Here is a 23,394-nt window from a genome sequence, read left to right as displayed (position 1 = left end):
CCACATACATACAGAAAGTAATTTTACATTATCTACTAATTATGAATTATTGCTCTGTATCAATTATGTATACAGAGTAATATTATATATGTCCGTGGGTAAATTTCACAAACTTCGGGGGGTGATTTTACACGATATTACAAGTAAAAAAATAAGAATTACTTTTTGAAATTTCAACGTCTTGAGGTAGTTTTCAGATACAAAGTTAGAATTGTTTACATGAAGAAAATAATATTCTTCCATCTATATATAAATATCATCATGCCGAATCACCTCCCGAAGTTTTTGCAATTTATCCCCAGACACACAGTATATTTAAAAGAAAAGATATCTTCTTAAAAAAAAATAGTGAACTGTGTTAAAATGGAGAAAACCTTTTAGGGCCGCAATAGACGAAAGGCTTATAGCAGTCCATTGTGGGCAGCATCAATGCGGTTGGCTTGCTGGCGCGATGTTGTTGTCGGCAACGGCAGCTACCCACTCGACAGCAGCTCAAAACGTCCCGTATGTTGTGAAAGAGATTTAGCACGAAAACTGCCGAGATGCGACTTCACGAAGCTGCTAAAGTGAGGTACTGAATATCGTCAGCTACTTAAAGCACTCTGAAAGTTTCATATACAGATTATTATTTTACATTAACGGTTGAACACTCAAACACGAAAGACACTCAGAGGTTTTATTATTAATTGTAATAAACATTTAATCTGGTTTTAGAATCAGTATTTCCGGATAAATGATTATTTACCGCAAAACAAATTATTGGAAATTCCAATGGCGGTTATTTACTTCAATTAGGCTTCTGAATTTTACTAGAAGTATTTGTTATTCTATCATGCTTATTAGATCAAATTTTTATAGCTGGCATCTGATATTGTATCTGCTGGAAGAACTGATATTAAATCAAATATCTATAGCAGTGCTTCAAGCTGATATACGAGTATAAAATGGTGGACATAAATAAACCCAACGAATTATAGGCAGGTGAAAAGGTGATGGTGAGGCTTGTTGGTGATTTTCCTAAAAATCTATGATAATACAGAACGTATCAAAACTTTGAAATTCTTTCTTGCACAGAGTCATGAATCGAAGTCACAATCAGGCCAAACAATGCATCTAGCGCTCTCAACCATAAAATAGAAAATTAAAATTAACAGTAAAAATGGCAAAATGGCAAAATTAAATGCATGAAATGAATTGTGACCATAATAGTGAATTTGGGTCTTCCCATAAAATAATAAGCCCTTTTGCCCTTCACTTAGTTTTCGGTAAAGATATTATTATTATTATTTCCGTTTGAAATATCGAGCTAGATTTACAATAAAAAATTTTCAATGTGCCAAGCAATTAATTATTTGTACATTTACCCGGGCCTTAACGGCTCGCGGCGAACATCCCGAGAAGGGCGAAGTAATAGTTTAATCCAACTAGCTACATACTTTTGCAGCAAATGGTCAAAAGATTGTATGAAATGATATATGACGGATAATATTACACTAATATAATAAATGCGCAAATAATTGCTTAGTAACCGTTAAGATAGTTTATGTTCGTCTATGGCCGCTCGCCCAATACGGCACATTTAATTTTACTCTAAAGGAGAAGGGAAAACATACTCTATCCATTCTTTTATCTCGCCATGAGGACCCTCAAGGAGGAAGGGTTCACAGAGGGAACTTGTGAAGAACGTAGGTGCTCAGGATTAAAAGAAAACGCTTGTTTTTTTTTTCTCTTTAACTGGTGGAGGTACTATAAGTATATGCGTATTATGGATACTTGTCATGTTTAATTATTACTCTATGTACGGTACAAACCTTAATTATTAACATAATTAATTCTCTTTTTGAGGTTCGTACCTTAAAGAGAGAAATAATTAAACATGGCAAGTATCCACAATACCACCTACTTGCACCTACTTATAAACTTGACCAAAGATATTAGAAGAACTCTAATATCTTTGAACTTGACCGTACACAACTGTATTACAATAAAGTAAGTTTTTTATTTATTTTATGATACAATCCGATCTGCATGTTAGCTACTTGTTATAAATTAAACGTGCTATCTATACATGCTGACCACGACGAGAAATTCAACTGTCGGAATATCGACAAACGATAGCTGGGAAAGAACATTACCATTATGAAATACCCCATAATATTGATGATACGTCCAGCTCCAATGAACAACAACGCTGGCCGCTAGAGGCGCTAGTATAGCATATTGACTTTGACATTCCTTTGGCATTCAATGGCGACCATTTTTAATTTATATAGTACTCGGTGGCCGTGTAATATTGATAAAAATATACATAAAAATGTCCCAACAGTAGGTTTTATGTGTGCCGTTTACGGAAGTTATACAAACAACAAAAACACTACCAAGTGCCAGGTGGCAAAAAAACGTTGAGAGGTTAGAGGTTAGAGGGTTGAAATATAATAAGAGTTCGTTAAATGCAAGCAAATAAAATGTTCGTGATAACGTGTTCTTGGAGGATTTTATTATCAGACGATGTATGAATGTGAATGTGAATGAGGCAAGGAGTGTGTGCCAAGACCGAGTTGTTTGGCGGTCCGTCCTCTCTGCCTACCCCTTTGGGGAAACGGCGTGATGGTTAGTTAGTTAGTAAGATTACGTTAAAAGTGAAATCTACAAAAATGAAATTAGAAAAAATCTTATAATTATAAAAAAAATTTATGACTAAACCAATAGCCGCTTTTATATTTTTTTACGAATGAGCGAAAATACGCAAAATCGTACATATTCGTATGTTACCTATTATTTAATTTTTTTGAACTATTTAATTTTACTTTTGTATTTATTTTGAGATAATAATAACGTAAAATAAATGATGTATTCCATACACATAAAATGGAGCTAGAGTATTTTGCCATGAGGATGTATGGGAAATGTAAGAAGTTGGAGGATTCTATTATTTATATATTTATATATATATATATTATTCATATTATATATATATATATATATATTATTCATATTATATATATATTATTCATTCCCTCTATCCTGCTCGTAAAGTTTACATAATTTAAGTTGGTTCTCTTCGTTATCATATCTCCATTAATTTAAAATAATAATATCACAATTATAATCAGTGTTTATATAGACCTTGTGCATACTATAACCCTTTAATTATTAGGAGACCAAATTTGGCCCCAAACATCATACGAATTTGGGTTCCTGATATTTAAAGGGTTAATAAACCAATACTAATTAACTTCAATGGGTCGTTCCATTTTAATAAACTGCACACACATCTTTGGTCTTAATATTACATTCATTCACAACTTTCGGAATGCACTAATCGCCCAATAACTATAAACATTTAAATAATTATATTCAATAATTGCGACAGCAAAACAGTGATCTGATTATGAATATGTCTTCTATCAGAATGTTTTGTCAAACAAATAGAATAGAAGTCTCCATTGATCAATAAAACATTGGATTTATGCTATTTTTTATTTAAAAAATATTTGCTTGATGAAAACGTATTAAATTTAGTTCACAACACAATTTTTCAATCCCGGGACGCTGGAAAAATGAGGAAATAATCAGGAAGCACATCGTGCTTGCTTAATCCAAGTGGGAATTGGAGGGTGAAATTAAATTAAAACAATATAGGGGTAGCAACAACCCGTTGAGCTGGCGACATACTTTTGCCATATTTTTCTATTATTCTCTAGTATGGCGTGAAATGCAGTTGATTTTTTGTTTCTTTAAAAAAACCAGGTTAATCAGCAGAGAGTTTAAAATACATATTATAATTCTGCAGTAAAATTTTCAAGTTTGTGTTAGTGTGGTTTAGGAAATGCGAGTGTTGTGGAAAGGGTTCTGACAATAGTTTAATGTTTAGAAAGCGAAGTATTTAGAAAAGGGTTCTAACAAGAGTTTAAAGTTTATAAATGCGAGTATTGTGAAAATGGTTCTGACAACAGTTAAATGTTTTGAAGTGCGAGTATTGTGAAAAGGGACGGCAGTTTAAAGTTTAGAAATATGAGTATTGTGAAAAGGGTTCTGACAACAGTTAAGAGTTGAGAAATGCGAGTATTGTGAAAAGGGTTCCAATAATGCGAGGCCCTGAGGCGAGTGTCTGGTAAATCGTGTTTGACCGTGTTAAAAATGTGGAAATCTGGAAAAAACGCAAGGCTGACGAAAGCATACTGAACAAAATTCAGGTAAAGACGATTAAATTGTTTGGCCATGTAGCGCAAATCAATGGAGAAAGGAGTTCAAGGACATATATGATAAGAAAGTGAAATGTAAAATAAGTTGGGGACACCTAAGTAGGAGATGGTATGACCAAGTGAATAAAATACATGGTTCAGGTCATTTCAAAGAGAATGTATTTGGAGAGACACGCGTGTGAATGGAGCAAGGAGTTTGTGTAGAGACAGAGTAATGTGGTTGCCCATTCTCTCTGCCTACCAGTTCTGGGAAATAGTGGGATTGTTTGATAAATTGCGACTACGCTATTGTAAACGTCTATTTGTTAATAAATACTAGTTTTTGGATTTTTTTTTCCGTAGCGCAGTTTTAGTGAAAAAATTAGCTCTTTAACTGCTCGGGAATAGTGTTGTTGTTTTGGTGTTAAATAAAAATATATATACATCTCTTTAAAACTTTCTGAGAAATAAAAAAATTGTTTTGAATTTTGACTAATATTTGATTAAATTAATGTTGAAAGACATTATATACGTATATTAAATTCATTTAAGTTTGTTTCTCGTAAATTAAGTTCTTCCATGAAATCATTTCACGGGAAATATCAAGAGTATTATTTTACATAATATGTATTCGCAAATTGGAATACGAATATAATATTATATTTTTAATTGCAGTTTGTGAAAATGTAGTTCTTAACAAAATTATCGAGATATTCGGGATTGAGAAGTACAACTCCTTTGGTATAATAATAATTGTATGTAATGTTGTATCTATAAATAAGCTGCAAGACGCCAGACCGCGGTCGACATGTCGACAGCAAACAAATTAATATGGTTGGGTGCCGGCGTCAGTTTACACAGCATTTAGGGGACATTATAATCGACTTGGGTATTAGGTGTCGCGTGTTTTAGTCCATTATATAACACGTGCTAAATTGATTATGTTGTTAATTGAAATGTCAAGCCAATACACCTGCTAAGATTTTGTGGTACTTGTGAGTTATCACCCACCGCATTTTTTTTTGGTTCAAAAGTTTAAATTATCTAAAGTAACCTAACCTAATCAAACATAATCTTACCTAACCTAACCCCAAAAATATGTGGTAGTCGATAACCGACAAGTATCGATTTTTGGTAAATTTGATATGCTTACCAATGTGGCAAAATCAATTTGATTCGTGCTCCTTAAGATGACTTGGTGATTCCACCGAAGGCGGTTGAAAATTAAGTACCTACCTTTATATGTATACGAATAGATTATACCTACAAATATCAACAAAAATTTGGAATTTGAAAGGGGCCACCTATATCCCTTTATATTTTCTCCAAGCCTCGTTACTTAGATAAACTTTTAATAAAACGCTAATACATCGGAACACGTGTTCATGCGCCTGGATTTGACTTAATAATATATAATGACGTTATGCAAAAAGATTAGGATATTTATGAACACGTGTTCTGACATCGTGATACTTTCGGGTCACGTATGACATTCGATTTTACTAAAATTTTATCAGAAAACCTATCAATTCATTCTTCAAGGGCCTTACTCCGTGCCCAAAAAAGAAGTACCCGGATGATCAGATTTGATTACTAATACTTGATTAATACGAATAATTAATGTTTTTATAACAAGTATAGAGCCAAAATATATCAAAATATATTTTCACCTGTAAAAATATATAATAAGCAGTAATAATTGTTGATTGTGGTACTAGTACATATTGAATTATTTAGTGGGTTGGAAATAAACCGACATAGCTCAGTGGTTCAGAGCACCTGACCGGACATCAGATGGCACGGATTCAATTCCCGTTGGCGGCATTTATTTTTACTTGGGAAACACTTTCAATTTGTATTGATATCTCAAGCGACTAATTATTGCTTTTAATCATTTATTATCCTTTATGCTATGCATAAAACCTGTCACAAACAAATGTAGATATTCTATGTCTCGACGCCATCTAGTGTGAAATTTAGCACTTATAATTGATTTTAATTAACTTAAAATTAATTCACCAGCCTTCTCACATGACATTTTATTATTAACTGAAACTTGGTTAAATGCGGATATTGACTCGTCAGAATTAAGCCTAAATCTATATACTAGGTACCTATCGCCTTAATCGAAGTCCTAATTCGAGCAAAAAGTCAAAATTGCTAAATCCAGTGAAATTCGTGATATGTCCATATTCTTAGGACTAACTCAATCAAACAATGTGTTTAATTCTAACAATAGAATGCTAAATTTAGGAGGCGTTGTTTCGGAGAATTTGAACTATTCATCAAATTTCAATGTTCATTTTCGATTTCTGTGAAAGTCCTATTCAAATTCTGTTATTATATCATGTAATGAAACGCTGTTTTTTTATCAAAGATGGAGAATAGACTGTCAATTATTTCATATAAGTTTACATATTAAATACATAGATGGCAGCACTAGTCTTATATTGTTGTTATCATTTCAACACCCCCACTATAACTAACAATATAAATACATTATTTTAATATTTGAAACTGTTATTTCGTGGTGGAATTCCATTATAAATATATATAAAGAACACAATTTTAAACTTTTTTCCACTTGTTTTTTATTTGACCGTGACCGGTTTCAGCCTGTTAGGGCCATCTTCAGACTGGTACAATAAATTGTGTTCTTTATATATATTTATAACAAAGGCGAAATGTCGAATGTTGCGGCACACTTACTTGAGAATAAACACTCGTTTGACAAGGATAGAGATGTAAAATTTTTACATACCTGCGACAAAGGTCATAAATTAGATAGGCTAGAGTCATTAGAGATAACCCGCCTAACTAAAAAAGTAAACTCCAACAATGTTATGAACACAAAATTAGAATCAGTTGCTAAATCTCCGTTGCTATACCCATTATAATCAGTGTGTCACCTATCCTAAATATGTATTTGAATTATATAAAATCCATTAAAATATGTTTCCTAACCACACAATAGATTACCGATAGCTTTATGTTGGGTAAATCCTTAAATTGATAGTCCTAATAGGCATAATTATCATAGTTCTACAGATAAATTCATTTGATTTTAATAACAATACTTATTTGGGAAATATCATATTTCACGAAAAACCCCTCATAATTCAAATCAACCTACTATGTTAACCCCTCCCCTCAATGTAATTTGCCTATGTATATAAACCCTAGTTTAAGACAAAAATTGTACCAGTCTGAAGATGGCCCTAACAGGCTGAAACCGGTCACGGTCAAATAAAAAACAAGTGGAAAAAAGTTTAAAATTGTGTTCTTTATATATATTTAATATAAATACAATTAAATTAATCAATTTGCACACCTAGTTTATCCAAAAATTCATAATGTTTTGTGGAACCCAAACTTTTGGTGAACAAATCAGCAGGCATTTCAGCTGTTGGCAAATACTTAACATTTACAATATTATTTGCTACACATTCTCTACAAAAATGATATTTAATATCAATATATTTGGTGCGCTTATGAAAAACTGGATTTGCTGTTAACTTTTGCGCACTCTGATTGTCATTGAAAATATCAATAGTATACATTTTTTGAGTTATTTCATATTGTAAATTTCTCAAATAAATTGCTTCTTTGCAGGCTTCGGTGATGGCCATATATTCAGCCTCACTACTAGATAGTGCAACAGTTTCTGTTTTTTTGTTTCCCAAGATATAACACAACCAGATAAAGAAAACAAATTCCAGTGTATGACCTCCTATCTATAATGTTTCCGCCCCAATCAGCATCTACAAACCCTTTTAATATTGAGCTTTCACTAGCGGAATACTTTAAACCATAATCTTTAGTACATTTTAGGTATCTCAATAACCTTTTTACATAAGAACAATGTTCTTTGGAATAACAATTATTAAATTGGCTTAAAAAACCAACCGTATATGCAATGTCCGGTCTGGTTAGAACCGCTAAATACATAAGACATCCAATTATTTGTTGATATGGAAAATTACCAACACAATGTTCATTTTTTGACACATTTAACTTTGTTTCCATTGGAGTCTGTGCAGGTTTACTTTGGCTCATATTAAACTTATGCAACAGCTGATCAATATAATCTTTCTGACTTAATATTATTGTTTGCTTAGATTTGTTAACAATTATGTTAACACCCAGACATTTCTTTATTTCTCCTAAATCTTTTATTTTGAAATGACTTGTTAAGACATCCTTTAAATGCTTAGTTTCATTAGTATCATTTGAAAAAACAAAAAAATCATCTACAAACAATGCGACAATAGTTTTAAACTGATCTTTCATTTTTGTATACATACATGGTTCTATTTTAGATCTAATATAACCTATGCTTAACAAACATTCATCTACTTTTTTATACCAAGCTCTTGAGGATTGTTTAAGCCCGTAAATGGCCTTTTTTAATTTAAGTACTTGACCATTTTGTGTTTTTTCAGAAAAACCTTTTGGTATTTGCATGTAAACAGTTTCCTCAAGTGTACCATTCAAGAAAGCCGTTGTTACATCAAGATGTGTTGTTTTCAAATTTAGTTGTACTGACAATGCAAAAAGTAATCTTAATGTAGTATGTCTCACTACAGGAGAAAATGTTTCTGTAAAGTCCACACCTTCAACTTGTGAAAAACCTTTTGCCACTAAACGTGCACGAAAGCGGACTTTATTTTCACTATCATACTTTTTACGAAGCACCCACTTGCACTGTACAACTCTTCCATCTTTTGGAGCATCACTTAACTCCCACGCATCATTGTCTTTGAAACACTGCAACTCTTCTGTTATATCCAACTCCCACTTTTCTTTTTCTGGTCCATTTAAAGCGTCATGCAGAGACAAACCAGCCGCATTATCATATGTTTCACTGTCAACGCACAGATTTGATAACCCATACCTCTCTGGAATCTTCCTCTCCCGGTTAGGTCGGCACTGCGGGCTTTCTTTCTCACTGTCTGCATCTTCATAATCACTGGGAACATATGTTTCATCATTATCTATAAAACTGTCCATGAAACTTGAGTGTTCTTGACTAGGCACAGGTTCAATTTCACATTGTTCTGTATCATCAAGTTCCTTACTATCCCCCACTGAATCAATATTCTGACCTTGCACTTCCATTAAATTTTCAGATTTTGATTCCTTCTCAATGATGATCACATCTCTACTAGTCGTTACATTCCTTGTTTCTGGATTGAAGACCCTATATCCTTTTATATTATCTGGATATCCTATGAGAATACATTTGGTTGTTTTCTTATCCCACTTATTTCGCTTTTCTTTAGCTACATGGACCATCACAGTGCTACCGAAAACTCTGATATGACTTATATCCGGTTTGGAGCCAGTCCACAACTCATATGGAGTTTTATTTTCCAATGCCGCTGCCACAATCCGATTCTGCAGGTACACTGCCGTATTGGTGGCCTCACCCCAGAACTCTTTGCCTAAGTTTGCATCAAAAAGTAGACATCTTGCTTTTTCAACTATTGTGCGATTAAATCGTTCACACAATCCATTCTGTTGTGGGGTGTAAGGGTTGCTTTTCTGATGAATCACACCGGCACTATTCAGGAAATCATCAAATTCTTTATTGCAATACTCCAGTCCGTTGTCACTCCTTAATACTTTGATTGTTTTTTTTGTTTGATTTTCCACCTGAGCTTTAAAAATCTTGAAATACTTCAAAGCCTGATTTTTGTGTTTTAAGAAATAAACAAATGTCATCCTACTATGATCATCAACAAATAACAAGAAGTATCTCGAGCCGCCCATAGACACATTCTCCATAGGCCCACATATGTCTGTGTGCACAATATCTACTGCTTCGTTGGCCACTGCTCTTAAAAGGTAACCGGCATTGTTTGCCTTCACAACATGTTGTGCATGGAGATTTGCATATGTCAACTTTTTTATCAAGTGACATATCATGCACAGCTTTTTCCATCTGATTCAAATAATCTTTGTTTATGTGTCCTAACCTTCGATGCCAAGTCATTCCTGACACAACTGATGCTGCTAAACAGTCTTGTTTTAGCAAATTCACTTTATATACTCCATTGACCAACACTGCCGTAGCAACCAACTCGTTATTTTTATTATAAACTGAACAACAATTTCCAGTGAAAGATACACGGTTGCCTTTCATAATCATTTGGCTAACAGATAATAAATTCGTTGTTAGACTTGGTACACAATATACGTTTTTCACCATGATGTCATACTCATGATTATCTGTTTTAGTCATGATTTTTACATCGCCAGAACACAATACTGACACCTTTTCACTGTTTGCGACAACAATTATTTTTTCTTGTTCATACTGCGCATTTATAATCCAACTTTCATTTGCTGTCAGATGTACACTCGCGCCCGAGTCGATATACCAATCGTCTTTGTTAAAATTTCCACTCAGGAACACTGCGCTAAACGCATTAGACTGCATTCGATCCTTATTTATCTGATTTGACAAGTTATTTTCTGTATTTGTACACTGGTTCTTGTAATGCCCGATTTGTTTACATCTGTAGCACTTTATATGCTTGTTGACGTTTGACTTTGACAAGCCAGTGCTGCCATTGCTGCCAACATAACTTTTGCTGGCCATAGACATATTCGTATTATTTTTTCCTTTGTACTTTGAAGTTGAACGAATTGCTAAAGCTCCGCTAACTTCACTCCCGTCATGACTTGCTGAATCCATATCTAACAATTTTGTTTTTATGGAGTCTGTCGTTATAGGAATTCCTGAATGTTCTAATGCCATAACCATCGGCGAGAAACGATCTGGCAAACCAGCGAGTAGCAATGATGCTGTCCATGTGTCATTAATTTCGAATCCCGTTCCTGAAAGCTTCTGTGCTGTATCGATAATCTGCGTCACATAAGACGTCATCGAACTGCAATTCTCTCGGCGAATCGAAATTAAATTTCTCAGCAAACTTATTCTCCGTGAAAATCCGTTGTCGTCGAATAATTTTTTTTAATTTATCCCATAACTCTTTACTGGATGTAGCATCTTTTACGTGAACATATAAAGACGAGTCAATTGTCATAATCAATTTTGCTTTGGTTTTTGCATCATCTGTAGGTTTTATTTCAATCCCGACTTCTGGCTGCACACAATGCTTCATGCCTTCGAGGATTAAAAAATTCTGTGCCGCAAAACACCATATGTCGTAATTATCACGTCCCGTTAGCTTGGGTACGTTGACAAGATAGTTCGCCGACATTTTTAAACTGCGATATACTAAAGTTGTACACTTTTATTATAACAATCCGTCACGACACAGTTCAATCGCGTTTTGTAATCGTGTTTTTTATACTGGTCAAACAAAAAAAAACAACAAAATCGCGAAGATTTATAAGCGAACGGCCCATAACCTGTAATGAAACGCTGTTTTTTTATCAAAGATGGAGAATAGACTGTCAATTATTTCATATAAGTTTACATATTAAATACATAGATGGCAGCACTAGTCTTATATTGTTGTTATCATTTCAACATATCATTATAGGCAAGTTGCTTGATAGAACTGAAATAAAAACAGAACTTGAAAAATCTTTCACGGAACTTGAAAATGAAATTTGAAATTTGATGAATTGTTCAAATTCTCCGAAACAACCCGTCCTTAGTGTTTTCAAGTGATTCAAAAATAGGTTTTGAGAAATCTGACGAATTATTATTGCCTCTTGATAAACACCATCGACCATTAGATATTATCATAACAAATATGTCTGGAAGATCTCCAAACCTAACAACCACATAGTATAATTTCTCCAAAGCCGAATATCATAATATTATTGAGTACTTTACCTCGATAGATTTGTCATTTTTAGAAGAAGAAAATAATTTAAGAAATCAATTAGAACAATTTTAAATACCTCGATATAACGCTTTGTTCCCAGGGTCAACTTTACACCATCTAACTATCCCAAATGGTTTTGAAGGGAATTAAAAATACATATTAATCATAAAAAATATATATCCACAGAATATATAAACACACCAGAAATCTCAATGATTACATAACTTTTTCTAAATTACGAAATTAGTTTAAAGAATTATTAATAAAATGCTACAGTGATTATGTTAGCTTAATATAAAAAGAGGTACACCAAATGTTAAAAAATCATGTAGTTTTTCTAACTCAACGAAAAAATGATTGTGGATTTCCCAATAACATGTACTTAAAAGCAAAATGTGCCAACAGTATCGAAGGTATAGTTAATATCCTTGCTGATTCATTTAAAAGTGTTAACGACACAGATATAACTTTCAATACTATTCCCAATATTTCAGTGGAAGAATCATTAAATCTAAGAAAATCAAAATAGAAGCCATAGAAAAAGGCATAAAATAATTATCATATAATTAATCTGCTGGACCGGATGGTATTCCTCCAACATTTTTCATAACCTGTGTTAGTAGACTGATATATCTTCTATATAAACTATTTAAGAAGTCTTTATGTTCTGGGTCTTTTCCAGCTCAGTGGAAAAAGAGTTATTTAACAATTTTTCGTAAAAAAGGCGATAAAAGCGTTATATCAAAATACAGACCTATTTGTATAATGTCGGCTTTAGCGAAACTTTTTGAGAAATAAGTGCTAGATATCATTGTAAAACCTATCAACAACATTATTGTTCCTAACCAACATGGCTTCATCACTGGTCGCTCTACCTAAATTAATTTAATGATTTATGAAAATTACATATCTGAATCTCTGGTCTGTATAAACACTGATTTTAGTAAAGCTTTTTACAAGGTTCGATATCAAATACTTATATATAAACTTCGATTGTTGGGCATCACAGGTAAATTATTGAGTTGGATTGTTATTTTTTCTTAGCCTAAAGATTAATTCTGTACAATCTTATATATTCGAGGCCACAAGTGGGGTTCCTCAAGGGTCCCACCTCGGCCCAATATTTTTCTTACTATTCATCAATGACATTGTTGACCAATGTTATGATGTAGAAGTTCTGCTATTTGTTGACGACTTAAAATATATAAAAGAATACGAAATGTAAACGATTATCAAATTTTACTGACTATCTAAGAACAACTTCATCAATGGTGTGAACAACATGCTTCATTTTTGAACATTCAGAAATGTCAAGTAATACTTTTTCCGAAAGACAAAAAGTTATAATATCTTGCATGAATGTACATTAAATAATATTAAATTAATTCCATTGTCACGAATTCGTGACTTGGGTGTAATATTCGATGAAAACTTGACATTCATTGCACACATCAACTATATAACTAATAAGGCTTAATAAATGCTTGGCTTCTTTTGTAGAACTTAAACTAATTTTAAGTCCTTAGATTTTATGAGCACCATCTATATTTCATTATTCAGAAGTCAAGTGGAATATAATTCACCTATTTGGTCCCTTTTATATATAGTTCTCTCTAACAATATAGAAAGAGTTCAGCACAAATTTCTTAGGTGCCTAAATTTTAAGCTCAGAATTCCTATTGATTACATTAATTATGTCAGTTTAATGACTATGATAACTATCAAAGATACTCACTGACCAATAGGATGCATGATCTGGGCAACTATTATGGGCAACTATTGATATATTTATTGACTCCATTTATAGGATTAAGATATACCAGCATTTTGTTAAATCCTACTAATTAGAGTAGCGTTGGTAACGTAGTTTTAGTGTTTTGTCTTATATGTAGTGTTGTTCCCATTTTTATTTTATTTGTTGTTACTCTCACGTTTAACTAATATAATGTGTCATAATTAGTTGTTTTTTTATTTTTTTTAATATATTCTCATTATACTTGTAATCACATTTTACATGTGTGTCTTCATAGATCTATTTTGTACCTACTTTATAATGGATTAAATCTATATAACGTTATTATTTGATAATTAATTTAATTATAAATTAATAACTGCTACATTATTAGAAAACAATTAAGATAACATTAATGTGGTAAAAACAGATTTAAAAATACCCCCACAGAATATGAAATCTATTGTCACAATTATTTTATCAGTAAATCGGTTTAACCGGTAATAAATCATTTTAAATTGGGAGGGGGTAAAATAGAAGCTTATAAATAAGTCGTCTAAACGTGGCTAAAACCAAGTTTTAAAATAGCCTTGAAAGCCGAAACAACTTTAATAATAACAAAAACCAAAAAATACTCGCAGAACTTAATAATTATATTATTAAATTTGAATTAAATAATTTTTTTATAAAATCAAATGGAGTTCTACGAATTAAACACAAAAACAATAAATAATGTTATTATTTCCTATATAATACAGATATTCTCCTTTGTATACTGCATTATGTATCACTTTTATGTAAAAGCCTTTTTAGACGTATAAATAAATAAATTAACATTCAAAGCAAAGTATTGAATCTAAATGATTTTCTATCAAGAAGACACTGAGAGAATCCCATCTTACATTGCAACGTTGTGCGATAACTATTACGCAAAATTTATTAAATTTGCAAATAAAAAAATATTATTAATACATAAATGAACAAAATTAAGAGGGTTGTGATCACAATATCAACACCATATTGTCACATCACGTTTCTTTGTTTGTTAAAGCCTGTGTCGGTAACCGGTCAAATGGAAACGTCACTGCCATACAAGTAGGCAAGTTAATAATGTAGTGTAGTTGAATAATCCAGAATGATTTTGAAAATACTTGAAACGTCAAATAAAATAACAAATGAAAAAGTTTTCAGTCCATCATAAAAATTATTATGTGAAAGACGTCAAGATTGTTACATAATTTTTTTTTCCTATTTACCACTAAATTAAATGTTTCCGTGAAAGACTACTGAGAAAAATCGCTCGTTTCATATTATATCCCAATGGTAAGAATGGTAGACTTGTCGAATTCAGCTACTCGCAATACGCAAAAAAATTAAATAATTAAAATTGGTTTCAACACTACACCAAACAACTATTGATGTCGGAGAGATGGTAAAAAATGTATTAAAACTCAATTTTTACTCAATGAAATTAAGATACGTATAAATTATTAAAATAACCCGAACTGTATAACTGTAACACCCTAAAAACCTAGTGGTAAACTGAATTCCGCTGCATGAAAAGGCTCTTTAAAAAAACAACACTTGATTTCAACTTAAATATCAAATGGAGACAACTATTTAAGTCGGAGGCTTAAGTAAACATGCAAAATTAGGTTTTTTAGGGTTTAGTTTGGGTTATTTAAATAATTTGTGTGTATTTCCTAATCTTCAAACTTAACTTTGATTGAGAAAAAATTGAACTTCAATACATCTTTTACCTTCTTCCACCACATAAATAGTTAATCAAAAATAAGAAACCATATCCCATAAATATGGGATTCCAAACTACCGTCACCAATTTACAAAACTGAGTTAAAAATACAATTATTTCGGTGTTATCTTTCTTATCCAATAAAATGAATCATGTTTTTTCTTTTTCATAACCATTCAAAATAACCAACGAGTAAAACTGACAAGTCCTAGGGAAATTTTGTAAAGAAGAGTACAGAAAATATTTTGCCAAACTACCCCACGAATAAATATAAAATTTTTGTATTGTTATATTACTGTTATGATAGTATTTTTTTATTTTTGACGAATGTAATTTATTTCTTGATTGTTGCATTTCGTTTGTTTTGATTTTTGAACTATTGATTTTTTTTGAGATAAAGAAGTATTTTTGAAAAATATATACGGGCTTACTAAAAACCGTGAAAACCTTACTAATTGAAACGTAAAATAGAAACTATAATTTAAAAAAAATTATAATTTTTCATCGAGTTTTTCCAAGATATTTTAAATGTTCTATGTATTTTTTAATTTTGAAGATGTCGTAAAACACGACTACCACTTTAGAAACTAGATAAGATTACCTATTAGATTTTTGTATTTGATATATGCTTTAATATTTAAAAAGTGCAATACTTTAATTTCAAACATGAAAAAAGTTGAAAAAGAGCTTACCACAAATATTATTTATCAAAATGTCGTACAATTTCAGAGAAATCAAAATTCAAAAAACGCGGTCGTTTCATGTAAGGCGAAGCTTAATGCTAAATCACTATTTTGATTAATCTTTATAACGAATTGGTGTACATTATGAATACCAAAAATATGTTTTTAGATTCTCACGGCCAAAAGCATTTTTATTGTTTGTTTTTGGGGTGTTATGCCGTGTTGCGCTAACTCCTTCTTTAGCCGACGCGCGACGTTTCGGACAGCGTTGCAGTGTCCATCATCAGGGCAGATCCGGTACACATCTTCGGATCTACCGGATCTGCCCTGATGATGGACACTGCAACGCTGTCCGAAACGTCGACTAAAGAAGGAGTTAGCGCAACACGGCATAACACCCCAAAAACAAACAATAAAAAAAAAACAAAAAATATGTTTTAGATAAATTGAAGGGTTTCCTATCGTTTCGCTTGAGTAGAATACAAATAAAAAAATAAATAACTCTATAAAAAATATAAATGTAAAATACAAAAAAAAAATTTTTTCAATAGAAATATACGAACGCGTAAAGGAAACAACTTTTAAAAATACATAATAGCTAAGATTATCGGTGACAGTTTCACTTGATTAAATTTTTTGCTTTCTTATAAAATTATTTACAAAATAAATAAAAAACGATTTTGTGCTTGAAGTCGAACGTTTCTAGACCCCGTTTGCCAAGCGAATGTAATGCCTATTACCTACAATATAAAGTATACCTAAAATATACACATTTTTGGCTTGAAGCTTCCTCTTAAGGAGTTTGTAAGAAAGATGTTACTTTACTTTTTATCTCGTTCCTACAAAAAAAAATGATTATAAAAAGTTTTGAACCTGTTTTTAATTTCCTGGAAATAACAAAAAAACACTGAAATGTTTAATGCATTACTTGCACATATTAAAACGTACGTATTATTTAAGGTTTTTGAAATATATGTGCAAAATAATGAAATATTCAAAATATGTAATAAAAAGATTCCTATTTCATTAACACAATATTTGTAAAACTTTGTTTTGTTTTTATACTGACGCAAACCATTCAATTGGGGTATAGGGAAGGGAAGGAGATGGAGCAAAGGAAGGTGTGAAAGTACCTGGTTATTCAAATATGGTCACCAACACTCATTCAGTCCAAATAACATATAGTATATTTGCGGCACGTTCCAGAGTGGGAGATAGCCCTGGTGTAAGACCACCATTCAGAATAAGGAAGTTGAGTCCATTTTTTTTATTTTTTTTTATCAATGTTCGCATTCAAACTTAAATACTGGTATTTTTTTTTTTTAAAGTTTGTTTTCATAATTAAATTAATTCTCAAAGTTAAAATTTTATTAAGCCCGCCAAAACGAGCGGAATCCGAGCGGTAAGAGGCGGGGTGTGCGTGTGACGTCATTCGAACTGTGAAAACCACGTCGCTTAAGCATTTTGAATGGAAAATTTTTTAATTCATCAAGAAGGAATTCCAGTAATTTTTTTACCAATGTTAACCGTCTATTAGAATTGATGTTATTAAAAAAAAAGAAAATTGATTAAGATTTCATAGTTAAATTAATATTTTAAGTTAGAATATTTGCTTTTCCCGCCCGGTACGGTACTTGTACGGTATTGCCGTCGCTATTTGTTGACGTGCCCCGCGCGAATTCAGGACCACCGCGCAGAAAAGTAAAGACCAAATGTAAAATAACGGTTTACAGCTCAGTTCACTGTGAGACTTTTCTGGGCGGCCGGCGGCCTGAAGTGTATCACATGTTATGTGACATGTATAATAATAAAAACTTCTAAGTTATGCAATAAACAACATATTATTATAAAGCACTGTACGAATATGTATCTTTACAAATCCATTTCATATAATAATAACAACAAATACGTACATATATTTGACAAACCCAAATAAACGTTTGGCCTATAAACCTCTCTCATCTAAACCGACCATCTCTCATGTAATAGAAAGAGATGCACCATAGGTGATCCGTTGTACGTACAAGTCACGACACATGTGACGTCAGAATTCTTTCGACCAATCGTGTAGCGTATACAGTCTATTGCTATTGAATGCTTTTTCAAGAACGTTTAACTAATTCTAAGAATAATAATATAGAAATATATTTATATATTTAGAATCGATATTTTTTGATCTACATGAACATATTTTTTTGACCGGTCAGTGGTTGAGTGGGCATAGCGCTTGGGTCTCACCCGAGCGTCGCGTGTTCGATTCCTCGGCTGGCTAAGTCCTCCATCACAACACAAGCAACATTTTCGGCTTTCTGTGATGGTAGTAGGAGATTTTCAAACATTGTTGGGTTATTCGTAACCTGGGAATGTTTGTCTTTCTTTTTTTAAAAAAAATAAAAAATAAGTCAAAATATTTTTCACTCAACTTCCTTATTGAAACGTTGCTTAAAATGGCTTTAGCCGTGTATGGTGACCAGATCTGAATAGCCAGATACTCCCAAATTACTCAGTCTCCATCTCCCTCCCGCCCCTCTACCCAAAGTCTTACAACAAACTCCAATTGGTGATCCCTTAGTCTCACTGGCTCCAGACCGTTGAGAACAGTTTTGGGAATTTAAGGGGTATTCAAATTTAAAAAAAAACATGGCTTAGTTAAAGTTTCATTTTTGAATGGTCTACGACTATTATACAACGGAGAGTATCGTTCGCTCTGGTTGCAATTTTTAAAAAATGTATATTATTTAGTCGAGTTGTTTTTAGAGGGAATGCATTTCAATCCACCTCGGGCAAGCGGGAGTGCAGGTGGGGGTCGCTTGCTGGCAGCTCTACTGCTGGGAGCACGGGCTGGGGTCTGACGGAATGCCCTTCCAGGAGCCCCGCGAGGGGGCCCACGCCCACTGTGAGACGGCTAGGACTCCGGCCTCGGACAGTTGCTCCACAGAGCCGTTCTTCGCGGAGACGGAATCGGGCCATCTCGTGCCGCGCACCGTGATGGTAGACACCGAGCCTACTCTTATAGGTCATTATCTATTTATGTAGTTAAGGCGATGCCATACGTAGTAATGCAAAATCATGTGTTTTTGGTTTGAAAATTTGGTCGCCTAGAAATGTTTCAGATGCTTTAATTAAATACTGCAAGTAGAATACATCTTGGCCTTTGAAATAAGCGAGTAATTTTTAGATGACTCATTTTATAAGCCCAGAAAAAAATAATGTATAAGGCCTATGAAAACTGTTTTAAAGTTCAAAATGTAATATTTACTAATCCATTTTCGGTTATAATTTTATTGTATAATGTGGCAAATTAAGTTATTTATAAAATGATCGAAAAAAAAAAAATATTTATGCCTACATCCGCAAAATAAAATAAAAGGCACTTTTTGGCCATGTTTTTTTCTTGCATAAATCAAAACAGACGGATGGTGTTAAGCGGGAATTTAAACCTTATCGCCATCTACGTAAGGGTTGTTATTGATAGCGGCTCAATTTAAAATATGACACGACGTAGTGCATCGCCTTAAGAGATTATTAATTCAAACTTGTTCATTTTAATAATGATAAATTACTATTGATAGGTGCATTTTGGTAAATAATGCCATCTTAATCATTTTAGATATTATGAATATTAATCATTTCCTTGGAAAATATACGATGTTTTTTACGTACTGAACGGTTCATACGTTTTACGTATGATTCTTGTGACGATGCCTGACGAGTGCATTTTAACGAGAAGATTTTACTTGCCGCAAACAATAAGCTATGTTTTCTCCAGTGCAGTAATAGCATTATCGTTGTGAGTGACTTTCCTTAACCAACCTTTCTGATTCTCTGAAAATAATATACATATCGTTTTAGACCAGGTGCGTACGGGCAAAAACAAGGACCTCTACAACCCGGACCAACTCATCGCGGGCGTGGAAGATGCAGCCAACACCTTCGCCCGGGGTCAGAACATTGCCGGCAAGCAGGTTATCTCTCCTCTGATGAACCAAATCAGGAAACTAGCAGAGAACTGTTCTGGTTTGCAGGTACTCAAACCTTCTATATGTATCACTGTGCCTCCAGAGGACACTTTAGCACTTATCTTATCTTAAGTTGTGCTGTATGGCGGCCTACGTAATCGTGGGGTAAGGCTCTCGACTAGCAATTCTAAGGTGGCGGGTTCAAATCCCGGCGTAAGCAAGTACATTTTATTAGATAAATTTGTTTTATTTCACAATTGATTAATTAAAAAATAAAATATAGTATACTTGCGGCACGTTCGGGAGTGGAAAATATCTTCCGGGTGTAAGAACACCATTTAGAATTGAAACGTTGCTTGAATTGGCTTTAGCCGTGATAGGTGACCAGATTTGTGTAGCCAGGTACTTCCCCACCTTATTCTCATCCATCTTCTTTTCTTTCTACTATCCTCAGCGTCACAACATACTGCCATTTTTTCCGTCATTTTCATTTAAATAAATACTGAGGGTTTTTTTAAGGAAGCTAATGATGATCCTGGGTCTTGAAGATAGCCATAACGTAGAATATGCCAAGAAATAAAATTAACTATCAATTTTAATCTTTTTATTTTCATTTTAAAAACTTTACAAAAATACAATGAATTTCAAATCGTTTTTAAAGACATTATTAACCAATAAAGAAACTAAAATAGACATGAAAAGCAGATCTTATACGAGCCGCAACATAACTTGTCATTTAAACTGTGTTTCTTGATGGTAAATGATTATATGGACGTTTTAACAACAGGATAGCTCTCCCCACTGGCATGACCATTGGCAAGTTAGTCCTGCAGGCCGGGAAATAAAACAGTCTATGTTGTCGGTGACAGGGGTAACCACCGTGAACATAGAAATTAACGCTCTCCACGATTGTCTAATTTTCGAACTATCCACAGATCAGTTAAGAAATGTGAAGCATGCTGTGCATATATTTTCTGACCCGTAAATGGTTTATTCCGAGCACACCCAATCTAAAGCTGGTTAGTCCCAGAGTTATAGAATCTTAGAATTTTTTTCCGAATCTTCTCCAACATGAGGGAGTACTTCACCTGGTGAGGACTCCAAACCACCGACCCACTCTCAAGCCTACTTCTAACTAGTACGTTGTGTAGTATCATAAGAACCCGGGTGTTTCTAAAATTCCTCGCAGAGCGTAGGACATACGAAATCTGAAACCAGTGAAACCGTCACGGTTATTGTGGTAGTTATAATTAAGGCACGCAGCCAATAAGTGAAATAGTAAATACCTTCTTACCTACATTCAGATAAGCAAGCTAAAGCTATACTCTTCATGAAGGGTGGTCTAACAACAGGTCAATATTGAGAAAGACGTTCCTGTCATCAAATGTAATAAATGTTGTTATTATTGTAGGGATTTATCGTTTTTCATGCGTTGGGAGGCGGAACGGGGTCAGGCTTAACGAAGCTCTTCCTGGATAATCTATATGAGGAATTTAGCGGGAAGATAATACTTGAAGTTGGTATTTATCCATCGCATAAGGTATTTATACAAGAAACATTCAACATTAATCTTAGGAAGACTTCCTACATTTCAACACTTCTAACATTTGATTATAAACAAATTATGTATTTTTATAGTTGTCCACTGCCGTTGTGGATCCTTACAATGCTGTCCTATGTACCCACGGCTGTTTGCCACACACTGATTGTGCCATTATGTTGGATAATGAAGCTGTCTATGGGATAATTCAAAAGAGACTTGACATTAAGCGACCGAACTTCACTAACCTCAACAGGCTGATCAGCATAGTCGTCTCTTCGATAACTGCTTCTTTGAGGTTTGAGGGAACCCTCAATGCAGACTTGTCCGACTTCAAGACGAATCTTGTCCCATTTCCGAGGATCCAGTTCTTAGTCACGGCTCACGCACCTATCGTATCGCTGCAAAGGCACGGCCATAAAATGATGACGGTTCAAGAGATGACTTCGGAGCTTTTTGAGACGGAAAGCCAAATGGTGATGTGAGAACCCAATGTAGGTAAGCATATAGGATGCTGCTTGCTGTATCGTGGGGATGTGATGCTTAGAGACGTGAACGAAGCCATCACCACACTGAAAAATAGGTCCAGCATTAGGTTTGTGGAGTGGTGTCCTACGGGGTTCAAGATCGCTATCAATAGAGTCGCGCCTAGGGTGTTGTCCGGCTCTGATCTGGCAAGAGTCCAGCGTGCAGCAACGCTCTTGGCGAATACCTCGGCCGTCCGATCCGTGTGGGAGACTCTGGACAGGAAGTTCGACCTTATGTTCTATAAAAAGGCATTCGTCCACTGGTACACTGCAGAAGGAATGGAGTTGGATGAATTCAGAGAGGCCCGTTACGATTTAGCTACCCTAGAAATGGACTATCGTGAAGTTGAAATGGATACAATTTTATGATTATTAATAAATGAGGCTATAATATTTAATTTATATGTGTAAATATATTGGTCGAATAATTTTTCTAATTCATATTTTTTTATTGAATATAAGACTTTTTGTTAGTGATACAGGATACAGTATTCATCATCAATGTGACCCAGCATCCCGGAGCTGGTAAAACTATGACAAATCTATTTTAGGAATTTTGGATGGCTGAAATTAAAGTATTCGATGGTGATGGAATAGTGTGAGATTGAGAGGTATTTAGTACAGTAAAAATATGAATTTGTCATAGAGTAATAAGTAAAGTTTGGTATATGGTAATACAAATTTACAGTACGATTAGTTTCGGGTTCAATTTACCCTCAGAGCAACAATATACTTTTCTAAGTTTTCGTGTTTTAGAGGATTATGATCTGTTACGATAATTATTAATTTTGGTTAACCTTATAAAAACTGCCTAAACTCAAATACCATCGGAGAATTGTCCATACAATATGTAATTCAATTCCACTCAATGTCAAAGAGTTGCGTTGCGCGAACAACAGGGAATAAAATACCTCCACAGTTTAACAACAAAAATCCTGTAAAATCTAAAGAATAACATTTAAACCAACATATTAAACAAAAGATAGAATCACTGGAGTGAATCAGTGAATTCCTAAAACAAATAAAAGTCACTTTAACAGCATAAAAACCTGGTACAATAATACTTAACCTAAAAGTTGAGCGGTCAACTGTAAGTCAACGACTATACCTTAAAAATAAAAGTGAAACCAGCGAATATAATATCACATGAATATAGTGTTAATTAGACATTAATCAAGTAATATCTATGCGGAAAAAATATCACTTTAAAC

At 33.5% G+C, this 23,394-nt stretch overlaps 1 pseudogene; it reads left to right on the top strand.

Annotated features, from left to right (window-relative positions):
* The first annotated feature begins 429 nt into the window (after positions 1-429).
* LOC149425855 (tubulin alpha-1C chain-like) lies at positions 430-22,552 on the top strand (annotated as a pseudogene).
* The last annotated feature ends 842 nt before the right edge of the window (positions 22,553-23,394 follow it).

Source organism: Hesperophylax consimilis, chromosome 2 (genome assembly GCF_061612785.1).
Source record: "Hesperophylax consimilis isolate HC1 chromosome 2, BYU_Hcon_1.0, whole genome shotgun sequence".
NCBI classification, from domain to species: Eukaryota; Metazoa; Arthropoda; class Insecta; order Trichoptera; family Limnephilidae; genus Hesperophylax; species Hesperophylax consimilis.
This window is presented reverse-complemented; position numbering and strand designations above follow the sequence as displayed.